The 14722-nt window shown below is 44.1% G+C and overlaps 1 long non-coding RNA gene across 2 annotated transcripts in view; it reads right to left on the bottom strand.

Moving 5' to 3' along the window:
- Window positions 1–836: 836 nt before the first annotated feature.
- Window positions 837–14722, bottom strand: part of LOC142493825 (uncharacterized) — a 72450-nt gene continuing 58564 nt past the window's right edge. For both annotated transcript variants that reach the window (XR_012801216.1, XR_012801217.1), the window contains exons 2-3: window positions 3441–3623; window positions 837–2415 (exon numbers count right to left, since the gene is read on the bottom strand). This is a non-coding gene — a long non-coding RNA (uncharacterized LOC142493825). The remainder of the gene's footprint in view (window positions 2416–3440; window positions 3624–14722) is intronic.

Below are 14722 nucleotides of genomic sequence, written 5' to 3'. Positions count from 1 at the left end.
TTTATTTGTGTATTATGCAATTACTCCTAATCTTTGATACTAACTTAATTTTCTCTTTCTCCTCTCTCCCACGATCTGAGCTAATTATCAATTAGTATTGCTCCTGTGCTTTTGAGCATGTTTTAGTAATGTCGTCATTTTTGACTACAGAGTTATGTACCCCTTAATGGGGTGAACCTGTGTGCAATTAAATTGTTCATATTTAATTAATTTTTTAACTAATTAATTGATTGTGTGTACTGTATATATTGTGAGCCCATTGGGGGTGTGATTATGCTCCTGAGGAAGCTGTTTCATACAGCGAAACGCGTAGTGCCTGCTTGCAGCACAGCTGTAACACAGTCTGGAAGCTGCTCCATCTTTGAAGGCACAGAGTCAACACAGCGATCCTGCCGTCCCCTTCACTGTCTACTCCAAGCCGGAAGTCGTCAGTCCAAGGCCCGGACGTGACGTCAGACGCTCTCCATCGGCGATCCAGCGAGGGGGCACTCTCGTGGAGGGACTTTGAAGTGGCTGCAGTGCTAACATCCCGTTTGCTGACCGACTGCCTCAATTTACGTTTTTATGATCCACACGATGGCCTCTCCCTGTTTTGCATGATCCTGACTGCGAGTGGAAGCCTGCATTGAATATCTCCCATCCCAATACCAGTATATGCTGCTTTAACATCTACCTGCTACTCCAAGTGGAAATCTCCATGAACCACACCAATACATGCTGTTTTAATACCTACTTGTTGTAAGTAGGCATTTTATTAGAGCCAAGATTTGCCATAGATCCACACTCTGTGTTTACTTGCTGCACCATTATTTTTCATTTTTTGGGTGTTCCTGTTACCATCGCTCCCTTCCTACCCTGGATGCAACACATTGAATGTATACATGGGGATGTCAAGCCAGTCTTATATGCCAAGGAGAAAGCGCCATGTACATACAGTACAAAAGTTATGAGACAGATTTGGTTTTTAATAAAGTGTGAAACTGCTACAGTAGAGGTGTACAAGGTCATTAGACAAAGAGATGTGTACATTTTATCTTCTCTTCAGACACCTGCTGGGTTATTACTGAACTGTAGCATTCAGAATATCATAGGCAACGATATTCAGACATTCACACTTGTGTCCAGTATTTTTGGAGAAGCCACCTGGCAACACTGGAAGGGGGAGATATTTCAGAAGGCGTGTGTGCAAGGACCAACACTTTGAGGGGGGTGGTATATGAGGGAGTATACAAGAGGTTAAAAAAAACTCTCACTAACTGATTGGAAAGGGGAGGCTTAAAAGGAAGGCAGCAGACATCCTGCTGTCTCTCTCTGCTCTCAATATGTGAGTAAACAGGTTCCAGAGTGCCTGTCTTTGGGAGAGCCCAGACTCCCATTATGATACCAGAGACTGTGGGCTTTCTGTTGTTTTGCAGACGTACAGGCCTCGGGCCTTCAACTCTTCCAGCCAGGGCATAATTTACCAGTAATGTCTTGTTATTCAGGGATTATTACTTAAGTGTTCATCCAAACGTATCAATGGAATTTATAACTGCCTTAATTGGAAAGCTCCAAAATATAACACTATTGTTGCTATTTGATATCTATTAGCTATAGAGTGTTTAGCAAAAGTTAGTCTTAAAATAACCACTGTTAGAGGAGCTCACTACAGCCTCTGCAGAATGAATACAAAATGTGGCAATATTGTTGCAAAAAAGATGGCAACAGTGTTTCCCTGAAGCCAATGTTGGGTGAATGCGTTGGGTGTGTGTGACGTCACGGAACGTGTGACAAGAAAGTGCCATTGAGAAATGGAATGTGCAATTGAGAAAGCACCAAGAAGTCCTTTTGGTAGATTGTAAGCTTCTTGGAGTAGTAGCCATTTTACCCATTGTACAAGTGTATGTTAATGTAATACTTCCTCTTATTGTCCTTGACACCCCTATGTTACAACACATAATAACCCCTCATAAAGAAATGGAAATAATACATTGTAACAGAGGAAATAATTGCATTGCTATGCTGTAGAAAACTATAGTCCCACAGACTATCATACTTTGAAACAAACTTCTAAATATGGAAAGGATAATAAAGTGACAGCTTGTACAGGAAGCTTGGGTTAAGGAATTAATGTTAATAGCTTTGTTACACAAGTTGTGTAATGCAACATGTGAAAGCTCTGGGGAAACATCCATGTCTTGAATAGATAGAAGCTAGAAGTCACACTCTGTGCTAAATTGCATGTCATTCCTCAGAATCCATGTCTGCGGTTTAACCACTGTATGATAATTGGGTGAATGGAGAAGATTTGACGCTGCACTCTGGGGTCCCTCATCTTCACTTTACTTTGTACAGTGATGGGAATTAATCACTTTTTAAGCCGCCAAAATGTCTTGTGTCTTGTTTTCTGCTATTATCAGTTTCACAATGGAGAATCTGTAACAAAACTAACACTTTAAAAGGATAAATGGTGCGTTTTATTCTGAATTTCCTCTATGTTGGCTTTACAGGACAGACTATGCATAGCAATCTAATATGTGATGCACTCAATATGCTCACTTGCATAACGTTACCCAGAATCACTCTACTCTTTCCTAAATCTGCCTCAGCGTCTCACCTGCTGAAATCACTCTCCTGGCTTCCTATCAAATCCCGCATCTTGCACTCAATTCTCCTCCTCACTTTTAAAGCTTTACACTCTTCTGCTCCTCCTTATATCTCAGCCCTAATTTCTTGCTATGCACTATCCCGACTCTTGCGTTTTGCTCAAGAATGTCTTCTCTCTACCCCCTTTATATCCAAAGCCCTGTCCCACCTTAAACCTTACTCACTGACTGCGCCACACCTCTGGAATGCCCTTCCCCTTAATACACAACTAGCACCCTCTCTATCCACATTAAAGACCCACCTTAAGACACACTTGCTTAAAGAAGCATATGAGTAGTACCGTGGCTAATACTAGACACATGATACATAAAGCTTGGCCTCATGCAGATGCACTTACCAGAACTCCCTCCTACTGTCTCTGTATGTTCTCCCTACCTACCAATTAGATTGTGAGCTCTTCGAAACAGAGACTCCTCTTCCTAAATGTTACTTTTATGTCTGAAGCACTTATTCCCATGATCCGTTATTTGTATTATTTGATATTTATATGATTGTCACGTGTATTACTACTGTGAAGCGCTATGCACATTAATGTGCTATATAAATAAAGACATACATACAGTACATGTGAAAAGAAAAAGATATTAGAGATTAGTGCGCAACTAAAGTTAATCTCTAATGTACTCGTAACCCATATACACCTTTGTGATATAATATTAAATAATCAACACCTAGGTCTGTGATCCCGGCAGCAGATAAGTGGTTTTCAGACCACGAAACCGTTTGGAACTACGAGGCGTAATGAGTGACTACTGAATATACTTTTGGTGGCCTTTAGTCACTGCTTCTATTACCCATTGGGAGCTTGTTTGATTTCGAGCGACGTCATCTCGGCTTGACGGCCGTCCTCGTCTTACGGCGTGTCGTGAAGCTGTATTGAGAAACAGCATAGCTGGTGGGAGTGCATCATCGGCTGCCCTGCAGATTTTCCTTCTTTTCTCCTGACCTCACGGATCAGCTGATCGGAGGGCAACGAGCTGGAAGGAGAATATTGGATATAAGAACAAGCCGATTGACCTGTATCCTGACATCCACCCTGCATGCCCAGCTGCCATATCTGAGGGACTGAGTACCAGAGTGTTCCTTCTCTCCACGGCGAGCAGTGTTGGTAACTTATGCCTGAGTGCATTACATGCCTGTAAACTTTTAACCTTATGTACGCAGATATATATTCTTTTATATTTTATACACTTTTTTGAAAGTACTTCACTATTGTGTTTGCGCTGTTTTTTCTGTCTCAATACATACAGTACATACCTACATACAGGTTAACCCCAGTATGATAACAGGTTGAATAACAGGATTGGGGGACATGTGGGAGGCATGCAGATATGCTCATGGCACGGGTCTCCTTTTTTGCCATCTCACAATTTCTTTTGCACTATTGCACCTTAAATTTATCCAAGGGGTGATTGTTCAAGCTCCTGTATGGGGTGGACATAAATTGGAGTGAAAGTGCTTGATTGAGTCTGCCTGTAGTGATGCTAATATTACAGTCAAAACTAGTTATATCTTTCCTGATGGTGCTAATATATTTTACTGGGGATCATATTTTCAGATATCATTGCTATAGATAATGCCAGCCATCCACCAATGTCAGGCTGTGATTGCTTCCTATATAGTGTAGACGGACGTTCACAGAGGTACACAATTGGAGACTTTTATAAGATGAAATTATAATAAGGCTTTATTGTGCCTTTTCCTTTTTATCAGTAAATCATCCAAACACAGGGGGGGGAACAAAGCTTCTATTCACTTGGGAGTATTTCTAGTGAAATCCTATGCAATTAATTCACATCTCCCTTAGTTAAGCATTTCTCCCAGCCCCAAACACATAGCATGAGATAAGCAGATATAAGAAGTCTCTTAAGAATTAAAGTCTTATCTGTAGCTGCTGTAGAGTAAGCTTTTCTGCTCTCCTGGAACCGCACCCGTGCGTGCACAGAAAGTGTCAGCATCCAGGTTTAGTAGTTTTCCCTGTGTCTTGAAATCAGCTCTGCTGTGTCTTCTGGCAAAGCCCAAGACATGGTCAGCTCCAGAGATCTGTGTTCTCTTGGTCAGTCTCTCCTGGGAGACTCAAGAACCCCTGCTCTGTCTCCAAAGGTGAGCCCACAAGTGAGCTAAGGAGTTACTTCCTGTCTCAACAGAAAGGCTTTTGTAAGCAATCTAAATCAGGCAGGTGGTGTTTATTAATTGACTACCAGCAGTTAACCACCACACTGCTAGATTAAAGGCACATTACTTGAACAGGGATTACTCCCCTGTTACATATAGTAATAGGCAGAAGTGCTTCTTAATAATAAGACGTTTTCTTTTTATAGCACTGACAATTTACGCAGCACTGTACATAGTGTTTTGCAGGAATAATGCCTGTCTGCCCTTAAAAAAAATATTCTTGTAAAACAAACATACAATGCCAGCACTCCTCCCATATTGGCTTGCAATTTATTAGTAAATTGTCTACATTTTTTAACCTCCATCTTTGTGGTTTACCTCTATGGGGTTAGCAGGCTTGAATCATTTATTTTATCAAATGATGCAGCTAAAGGGCTCCTTTGTTATTAGACTTAGGTTGAAAATGTAGAAATGTCAGTAATAAATTGCTGGCCAATTTGGGAGGAGTGCTGGAATTGTATATTTGTTTTCCACAAATGTGAGGCCGATCTTTTTACCAGCTGCATACAGCAGGGCCCCGCTTCTCGGCGCTCCGTTTTCGGCGATCCACCGATACGGCGGTGCCGAGAAGGGGCTGCCAAGTCCACGCATGCGCAGAACGGAACGGTCCAGGGTTGCGCATGCGCAGAACGGGCCGGTCCGGGGTCACACGTTTGCAGAATGGAGGGGTTTCCTGCTGTCGCGCATGCGCAGATCGGCTCATTGCCGGTCTGCGCATGCGCACCTAACGAAAATCACTGGTTCCACTTTCCGGCGATTTTTGCTTTACGGCGGGTCCTCCGAACGGAAACCGCTGTATTAGTGGGGCCCTCCTGCACTTCATAAAGGGAGGAGCGCAGGTTCTATGTATTCGTTTTCCATACATTTAAGTTTTGTGCCTGAGGCCTAGGATTTACTTAGTCACAGTCACACAAAGATGTGACTCTGGGATTTGAAGAGGGTTCACCCACTCTAAAGTCAGTGTTCTTACTACTGAACCGCTCCTTCAGCTACTCCAGCATGCTATATTTTATACCCTGTATGGGAGGTAATATCACACCTTACCCATACAGTCTTCACACTACAGCTGCAGACAAACTGGATGTTTATAGTGACGCTCTGTATATATCCAGTCCAATAAATGTACAGATTACATTCACTTTCCCTTTTAATCCATCTCAATTTCATTGGGAGACGTCATTAGTTTATGTTTTGTAACCAATATCAGTGTAAATTTTTTTGGGTGTGTTTATTAAAATGCTACTGGGATTTCTACAAAGTGGTTTATGTGGCTAAAAGTAGCTTGTTAAAAATGCTTGTTGCATTTGCTATCTCTTTTTTTTTATTTGTAAATTCTTTATTTACTGAAACAGGTTGTACACATGTCAACCACAATAGTAAGAAAGTGATACTAACATCAGAAATAATATCCGTACACCTTTAATAACTGAACAGCTTTAAAAAGGGGGAAAGAGTAACGGAAAGAAAGGGCAATACAGTACAATAGGAAACCCATCCATATCTGTGTTATTGATTTGTTGATAGATCATATCTTATCTTATGAAGCAGTAACTAGCACATTCTGAATTATTTCACCAGGGTGCGTGCACATCTCTTTTATTTAGGAACTTAGTAGAGGAAGGGGACCACTACTCCAAGCTCCCCTCTCTAATGAGGAGGTGTATGTGACCCAAGGTTCCCACACTGTTTCAAAGGTATCAATGTATTCATTCCTTACCTGACGGCTTCTTTCCATGGAGAAGACCTCCCACATTGCTTTCATCCAGTTTGCTATGAATGGGCTTTCATGAAATGTAAAATGAAGGATTTGTGTTTAATGTAAACCGTGGTGTACTATTCCTATTCATCAAGACTATCCGGGGATCCTGAGGAACTGAACACCCATGATAGATTTTATATGTTCCAAAATATCTTTCCCAAAAGGTCTGATAATAGGACAGCCCCACCAGATGTGGGACATGGAGCCTCTGTGACCACATCCTCGCCAACAGCTGACTGAAGTATTAGGAAAAATACAACCCAGATGTACTCAATATGTACCGTCAAAATAATATCCTGTAGGCATATTCTAGGAATTTTATAGAAATCGAGGATGAAGTGATTATTTCTCACAATCTATTCCATTGCTCTATTAAGATTTTTTAGTTCAATTCTATTTCCCATGACTTGAAAAAGTTTGGTTTCAGATTAGGGTCTGCATCTGTTAAAATGTAGTAAATGGCAAACAAATTGTGTCCTGTGGACCTAAAGTATAAACAGAATGTCTCAAACTGAGTAGTCTGTCTATACATTGTTTTTTTTCTGCTCAACTTCTGTAAATCGTCATGCCTCTATCTCTAGCTAATAGTGTTTGCTTTTAAAATGACTAAATTACAACATATTGTCCACGCATAACAAATCTGAAATTTGCTTAATTTTAGCCTCCCTTCATCTTTTAAAATCTGGCACTAACGTGCCAGGAAAAAACCCTGGATTATCTAATACTGGATTCAGGGGCTGGGGAACGTAGTCAAACCTTAACTGATTGCCACCTTGTCCCAGACTGGTCAGATATTGTTAATGATGGTTAACCACTACTCCGGGCCTGTGAGATTCATGTAACCAGGCCAAGAAATCTGCCACATAGCTCTTTTTCCATTGCTACCCAAAACTTGTTCCTATTGCTTGAGTACCAAGGTACGAAGCTGAAATTAGGGACAGAGGCCTGGGTCCTAGCCCAGTCAGCTTGATTCCCTTTGGCCAGTTCCAGTTTCCCCTGCTCCCAAGTCCCACCCCTAGGGGATGTCCGAAGGCATGGTCACGGCCAACTGCCCTGATTGGTCCATTCCAGGTGAACCCTGGGCACCTGATTGGCTCAGCGAAGGAAAGATTTTCAATGATTCATCAACACCTGTATCTCCAGGTTTTCAAATGAAGGCAGGGAAACTATACAAGACAATGTCAAACAGGGCTCCAGAGATGTTCATGTTTGGTCTCAGTGACTACTGGCCAACTTGAAGTAAACTGTGGACCAAGATGTGATTCCTGATATTGGGATACTCTGGGACAGATGGAACTAGTAGGCATCCAGGGTAAATTCACTTCAACAGCGCCCTGCAACAAGCGAGCTACTGCTGCGGCAGACTTTATTCTTACTAATCACTGGCTTGTACCTGGCATGTTCCTGGAATGTGATACTTTTCACCCGGAGCATGCCGGGCTCCTTTTGCCTTCCCAGCCAGGGGTCATGCCCGGCTGACGCGCGGTTGATGTGTTAATTTATAATGGTTCAGGATTTACTAAGCTGCAATGCTTTGCGTGTCCGCCAGATGGCATAAATTCATGAATTGTAATGCAGTATATATATATATATATATATACATATATATATATATATATATAATATATATATATATATATATATATATATATATATATATATATATATATATATATATATATATATATATATATATATACTGTATAACAACAACCCCTATAACCCCTAACATACTGTACTGTACACATACAGTACTGTATATGCACATCAATGATACTGTAGGCCGGCGGGGGCGAGATGTGTTTGCAGCAGAGAGAGAACCGCTGCTCTCTCTGCGCAAACATCGGCACATTCAAAATTATTTAAAATACATTTTTATTCATAGTGTATATGTGCAGGGGGTCTCCGGAGCTGAACCGCGTTGGTTTCAGGTCGGGGGACCCCCTGCTCCCCGAGATACAGCCCCCTTTATTAGGTGCCGGTATCCCTCTGCGTTTCAAGGTCCCGATCACGTGACCGCGGCCTGTAAACCAAGCAGAGGGATACCGGCACCCCCTTAAGGGGCCTGTATCTCGGGGAGCAGGGGGTCCCCGGACCTAAAACCACAGCGGTTCTGCTCCAGAGACCCTCTGCACATGTACAGTATAAATAAAACACACACATCAATAAAGAATTGTTCTTTACCTTAGCGGCTATGTGCTATGGTAATGAAGCAGCATTTCTGTATTTTAATAATATTGTACAGTGAGCAAGGGGTTCCCTGAGCCAGAAATTAATGCTCAGGGGACCCCCTGCTCCTGCACAATATTATTAAAAATACAGAAATGCTGCTTCATTACCTTAGCGTATAGCCGCTAAGGCAATGAAGGGGTTAACTCACCGTGCCCGCTTTATTGTGGGTAGTGGGGGTGGGTGAGGGGGGTATTTGGCCCTTGGTGTGAGTTTAGGACTTGCGGGGGGGGTGCGGGTGCACTTAACCCCTTCACGACCGTAGCAGTTAATACCGCTACGGTCATGAAGGGGTTAAGCCCTCCCGCTACCCCCCGCAAGCCCTAAACAGCCACCATTGGGGCTAATATCCCCTTCACCCACTCCCGCTACCCACAATAAAAGAAAATCACACACAGCAGCCGCCAAAAAATAAATAAATAAATCTAAATAAATAAATGACTATAAATAAATACATTTGAAATACATTTTTATTTATAGTGTAGATGTGCAGGGGGTCTCCGGAGCTGAACTGCGTTGGTTTCAGGTCGGGGGACCCCCTGCTCCCCGAGATACAGCCCCCTTTATGAGGTGCCGGTATCCTCTGCGTTTAAAGGTCCCGATCACGTGACCGCGGCTTGTAAACCAAGCAGAGGGATACCGGTACCCCCTAAAGGGGCCTGTATCTCGGGGAGCAGGGGGTCCCCGGACCTAAAACCACAGCGGTTCTGCTCCGGAGACCCTCTGCACATGTACAGTATAAATAAAACACACATCAATAAAGAATCGTTCCTTACCTTAGCGGCTATGTGCTATGGTAATGAAGCAGCATTTCTGTATTTTAATAATATTGTACAGTGAGCAGGGGGTTCCCTGAGCCAGAAATTAATGCTCAGGGGACCCCCTGCTCCTGCACAATATTATTAAAAATACAGAAATGCTGCTTCATTACCTTAGCGTATAGCCGCTAAGGCAATGAAGGCAGAATAGCATGTTTATTGGGGACATTTGATTTGCCCCCAATAAACATTGCAATAAACAACATACAGTACACCCCCTGTGTATTTAAAATACATAAACAATAAATACATGACATACATATTTTTATTGTGTGTTTTAAACCTGCTTCCTTCACTGTAATCTATGTAAAAAAACCTCCCCCTATTGTGTGTTTTAAACTTCCTGCCTTCACTGTAATCTATGTAAAAAAAACCTCCCCCTATTGTGTGTGAGGTTTCCCTGCCTTCACTGTAATCTATGTAAAAAAAAACTCCCCCTATTGTGTCTGCTAAACTTCCCTGCTTTTACTAATCTGTGTAAACCCCCCTCCCCCTATTGTGTCAGTTAAATCTGCCTGGCCTGTGTTTTCTGTGAGTGCAGTGTACTGTATGTAAAAGCGGGGAGGGGGATCCCGTGTAAATAACCACACCCACACCCACTACCCACTACCCACGGCCCCTCCGCTGCTTGCTGCAAAACATAGACAAAAATTAAAACATACAAAGTAATGTCCCCAAACCCCTTAATCACCATAGCGGTTATTAACCGCTACAGTCATTAAGGGGCTAACCCACCCTCACCCACCACTCGGGATGCCTACATACCCTCCCACACTAACCCCCCCCCGTGAGGCCTAACCACCCAGTACCCACAAGGGAGGCCTACCCACATACCATTGGGGAAACACACCCCCCCCCCAGTACCCACAATAAAAACAGTAGTGACCCACAATAAACAGCATTATATTTATTAAATACATTACCCACCCCCTGTGCCCCCCCCCCATAAATACAAGATTTATCCTTTTACATACAGGGTTCATAACGCAGCCCCACGCGAGTCCCCGGTGGGCTGGAGGGGCACCTGGACAGACCTACAGTTTACCAGCAGCCCTTTTTACACAGGTTCTGGAGGCCTGCTGGTGGATCCTGCCAGCACCATGGCCCCCAGGTGGTCTCCTTGGGACACCGTGGGCCACAATTGGGTCCCCACGGTAGGCCCGCGGATGTCTGGGAGCCCCGGGTCAGACCCACAGGTGTCTGCGGAACCTCGGGTGGTTCCCTCGGGGGTCTGGGGAACTCATGGGTGCTCACTACGGGTCCGCAGTGCCCCCACAGAAGTGGGCCACACATCATCATCCCCGCACCTACGGGTCGGCGGTGCCCCCGCAGAAGTGGGACCACACATCATCATCCCCGCAGACTACGGGTCCGCGGTGCCCCCACAGAAGTGGGACCACACATCATCATCCCCACATGTGTCACTCGTGTAACCACCAGCCTGGTACCCTTGGCATACCCGAGGATACCCACAGGTGGTCTCCAGAGGTCCCACGCAGAACCACGGAACCAACCCTGAATGTAAAAAAAATAAACCTGGCCTATACATTCAATACATACACTCTCCCCCCCAACACCTACAGTACAATAATGTGCAAAATAACTATTATCCAGATATGGATAATAGATTAATTGCCCATTATTAAAAACATTAACTAGCATATACAAATAAATAAAGTACTACTGACCTCATCAATACGAAGTGTCCGTCGCCAGCAAAATCCTTGTCTTGCCCACAACATACATAGCAAATACAAAGCCAATACATTGCAATTACATTCAGATATCAATTAACCCCTTAAACACCTTATCAGATAATAACCGCAAAGGTGATTAAGGGGTTAAGCCACAGTGGCCCGATACCCACCCTACACCCATGAATTTGTACAGTGGCATCATCATGCAACTATATATATATATATATATATATATATATATATATATATATATATATATATATATATGCAAATATAGCTATATATATATATATATATATATATATATATATATATATACTGTATATATATATACAGAGAGAGAGATAGAGATACAGTATATATATATATATATATATATATATATATATATATATATATATATATTGTGACAGAAACCAGGGGATGGTAATAAATTCCGTATATAGGGCTCCCAGGATACTAGACAGTTTCTATCCTGTTTGGTCTGGGAGTGCAGCCTTATAATACATACACTCCATCCCACAGTTTGGCAAGCGCTGGAACTGAGGGATGAGAGATCCAGACCAGAGTTTGTCTGCTGCCTGATTTCTGTCACCTGTCATGCTAATTAGGAATCAGGTATGAAAGACTGATTTCCTGTTTGCTCTGGTCTCCCCACAAGAGCCAGGAGGCTGGAAGGCTGCTGAACTACAGAGGGGAGAAGCCTCTTCCCCAAACAGGTTCAATCTTTCTGTTCATTTGTGTAAGACTGCAAAAGTACCGTGTTTTGTTGCTGGAAGTGGAAAAGCCACTTCCAACCCTGAGTCAGGGATATCTAAGTTAAGTTATCGCTCAGGTGAGCAGCTTTTGTTTTTGATCTGTTTTCTGTTGTATGCACTGTGGCAGTCTCAGTGCCTGGGACTGAATAAACCAGGCATAGCCTGTTTAAAGGAACAGTACGTGACGCCTCATCATTTAACCTACCCTAAAAGACCGTGTTCTAAACAGTCCCGGACAAACGACGGAGCCCCGGAGTAAGCCGTTTGTCACATATGGTGGAGAATGCGGGCAGAGCACTAGGGGGTCTGCGGGTTGAAGAACTTTGAAAGAAAAAAAAAAAAAAAAAAAAGTTTTTTTCATCCTCTGCAAACAAGATGGAAGACGTGGTGGGTGCGCTGGTACGCAATGTCGCTGCCCAGAAAGACGCGAATGAAACCCAGCAACAGCTGTTAATAGCCCAGCAAGAAACTAATGCAAACCAGCAGCAGACGAATGCAGCCCAGCAACAGCTGCTAATAGCCCAGCAAGAGATTAATGCAAACCAGCAACAGGCGAATGCAAACCAGCAACAGGCGAATGAAGCCCTGCAAAACGCGAATGCAAACCAGCAAGAGACAAACCGCTTGCTGAGAGAGGAGCAACAGCGGTTCGCTCAGGGCTTACAGCAGGAACTCGAGATCCTGAGGGGGACTATCAGTAACCTTCCACTGGCAGCGGCAGCCCCAGTTCCGAAAATGACCAGGGCAAGCCACTACCTTCAGAAGATGGGACCCTCGGATGATGTGGAAGCCTATCTTCTCACGTTTGAACGCACGGCACAGAGAGAGGGATGGCCAGAAGCTGAGTGGGCTGGTCTAATCGCACCCTTCCTAAGCGGCGAACCCCAGAAGGCTTACTTTGATCTAGAGCCAGCCGAAGCTAACGTCTATGCAAAATTATAGTTCGAGATCCTCGCCCGCCTCGGCGTAACCACGGCTGTTCGCGCCCAAAGGTTTCACGCATGGTCCTTCACGATGGATAAAGCCACCCGAAGCCAGATGTATGACCTCATCCACCTCGCCCGGAAGTGGCTACAACCCGAGATCAACTCAGCCAGCCACATCGTGGAACGGTTGGTCATGGACCAGTTCTTGAGGAAACTTCCCTCTGCCTTACGCCGTTGGGTCAGTCGGAGTGACCCCCACAATGCGGATGAGCTTGTGGCCCTCGTAGAAAGGTACAATGCAGCAGAAGAGCACCCGCAACCCACAGTCGTGGAGCAACCCCACTACCCGAGGTTCCAGGACTCTTCCAGAGACGGTAAAAGGGTACCGGGGTTAAGGGGCGCTGAAGAGCGGCGACCACCTTCACGCAGCACCAGCAACAGTGGTTCGCACACTAAGGGCAATAGCCAACATGGGGAGCCGGGAAAAGGCTCTAAGTGGGACACAGACTATGTACCTAAATGTGTAAATTGTCATGAGAGGGGCCACACAGCAAAAATCTGCCCACTAAATGATGAGCCCATGCAATGCAACAGCGTGGAACCTTATTCGCTGTTGTCCCAATGTATGGGCCCTAGCCCAGAGGACCCCTTGAATAACCATCTGTGGGCATTTGTAAAGGTTAATGGTAAGAGGGTTCGGGCACTTCTTGACTCTGGGAGTATGGTCACACTAGTGTCCGAATACCTCTTGCCCATTAAGAAGAAACAGGGAAACAGTTCACAAAGAGTGGCAATTTGTTGTATACATGGGGATAATCATGAATATTCCACTGTTGATGTTTTTTTTGAAACAGAGTTTGGTTCTTTAGATTTCAAGGTGGGTATTGTACCCAAACTGGCACATGATGTGTTAATAGGGACCGACTTTCCCCATTTTCTAAAAATGTGGTCCCCCGCTCAGAATAGCGCCCAGAGTTCAATAGCGGATCATAACGAAGTATTAGAAGAAACAAATCCTTTCCCTTTTTCAGAAATGGAGGTTGACGAGGGCCCAAATAAGAAGGGGGAAAAGGAGGAGTGCTGTAAAATTCCCTTCCCCATCACTACTTTGGTAGGGAATACCCCAAATCAAGAGGTTGAGCAGACACTTACCACCCCAGAACCGGATAAGACCCTCGCTGACCTAGAGGTCAGTCCTGGGAGTTTTAAGAAGGCCCAGTGGGAGGACCCCACATTAGCGGTAGCAAGGGGAAATATACGGGACCAGAATAGTACTCCTGGCCAACCAGATAGGTCACTTGCTTACCCCTACTTCGAGGTAGAGAACGACCTAGTATATCGGGTTGATAAAAGGAAATCAGTTACAACTAAACAATTGTTGGTACCACGGACATTCCGTAACGTAGTATTACACCTCGCACATAGTCATCCATTGGGGGGACACCTAGGGGTGGAAAAGACAAAAGAAAAGGTTCTCCGAAGCTTCTATTGGCCTGGGGTTCTGGCAGAAATTACGAATTATTGTTCCTCATGCCCAGAATGTCAGATCACCGCCCGTTCAAGGCGTACCGCAGCCCATTGGTACCCCTTCCCATAATAGAGGTACCATTTGACCGGATTGCTATGGATCTAGTAGGACCCCTAATAAAGTCTGCTAGGGGACATCAGCATATATTGGTAATATTAGATTATGCCACCCGATATCCGGAGGCAG

Source organism: Ascaphus truei, chromosome 4 (genome assembly GCF_040206685.1).
Source record: "Ascaphus truei isolate aAscTru1 chromosome 4, aAscTru1.hap1, whole genome shotgun sequence".
In the NCBI taxonomy this organism is placed as follows: domain Eukaryota; kingdom Metazoa; phylum Chordata; class Amphibia; order Anura; family Ascaphidae; genus Ascaphus; species Ascaphus truei.
Note: the sequence above shows the minus strand (reverse complement) of the source record. Positions and strands in the feature narration are given on the sequence as shown.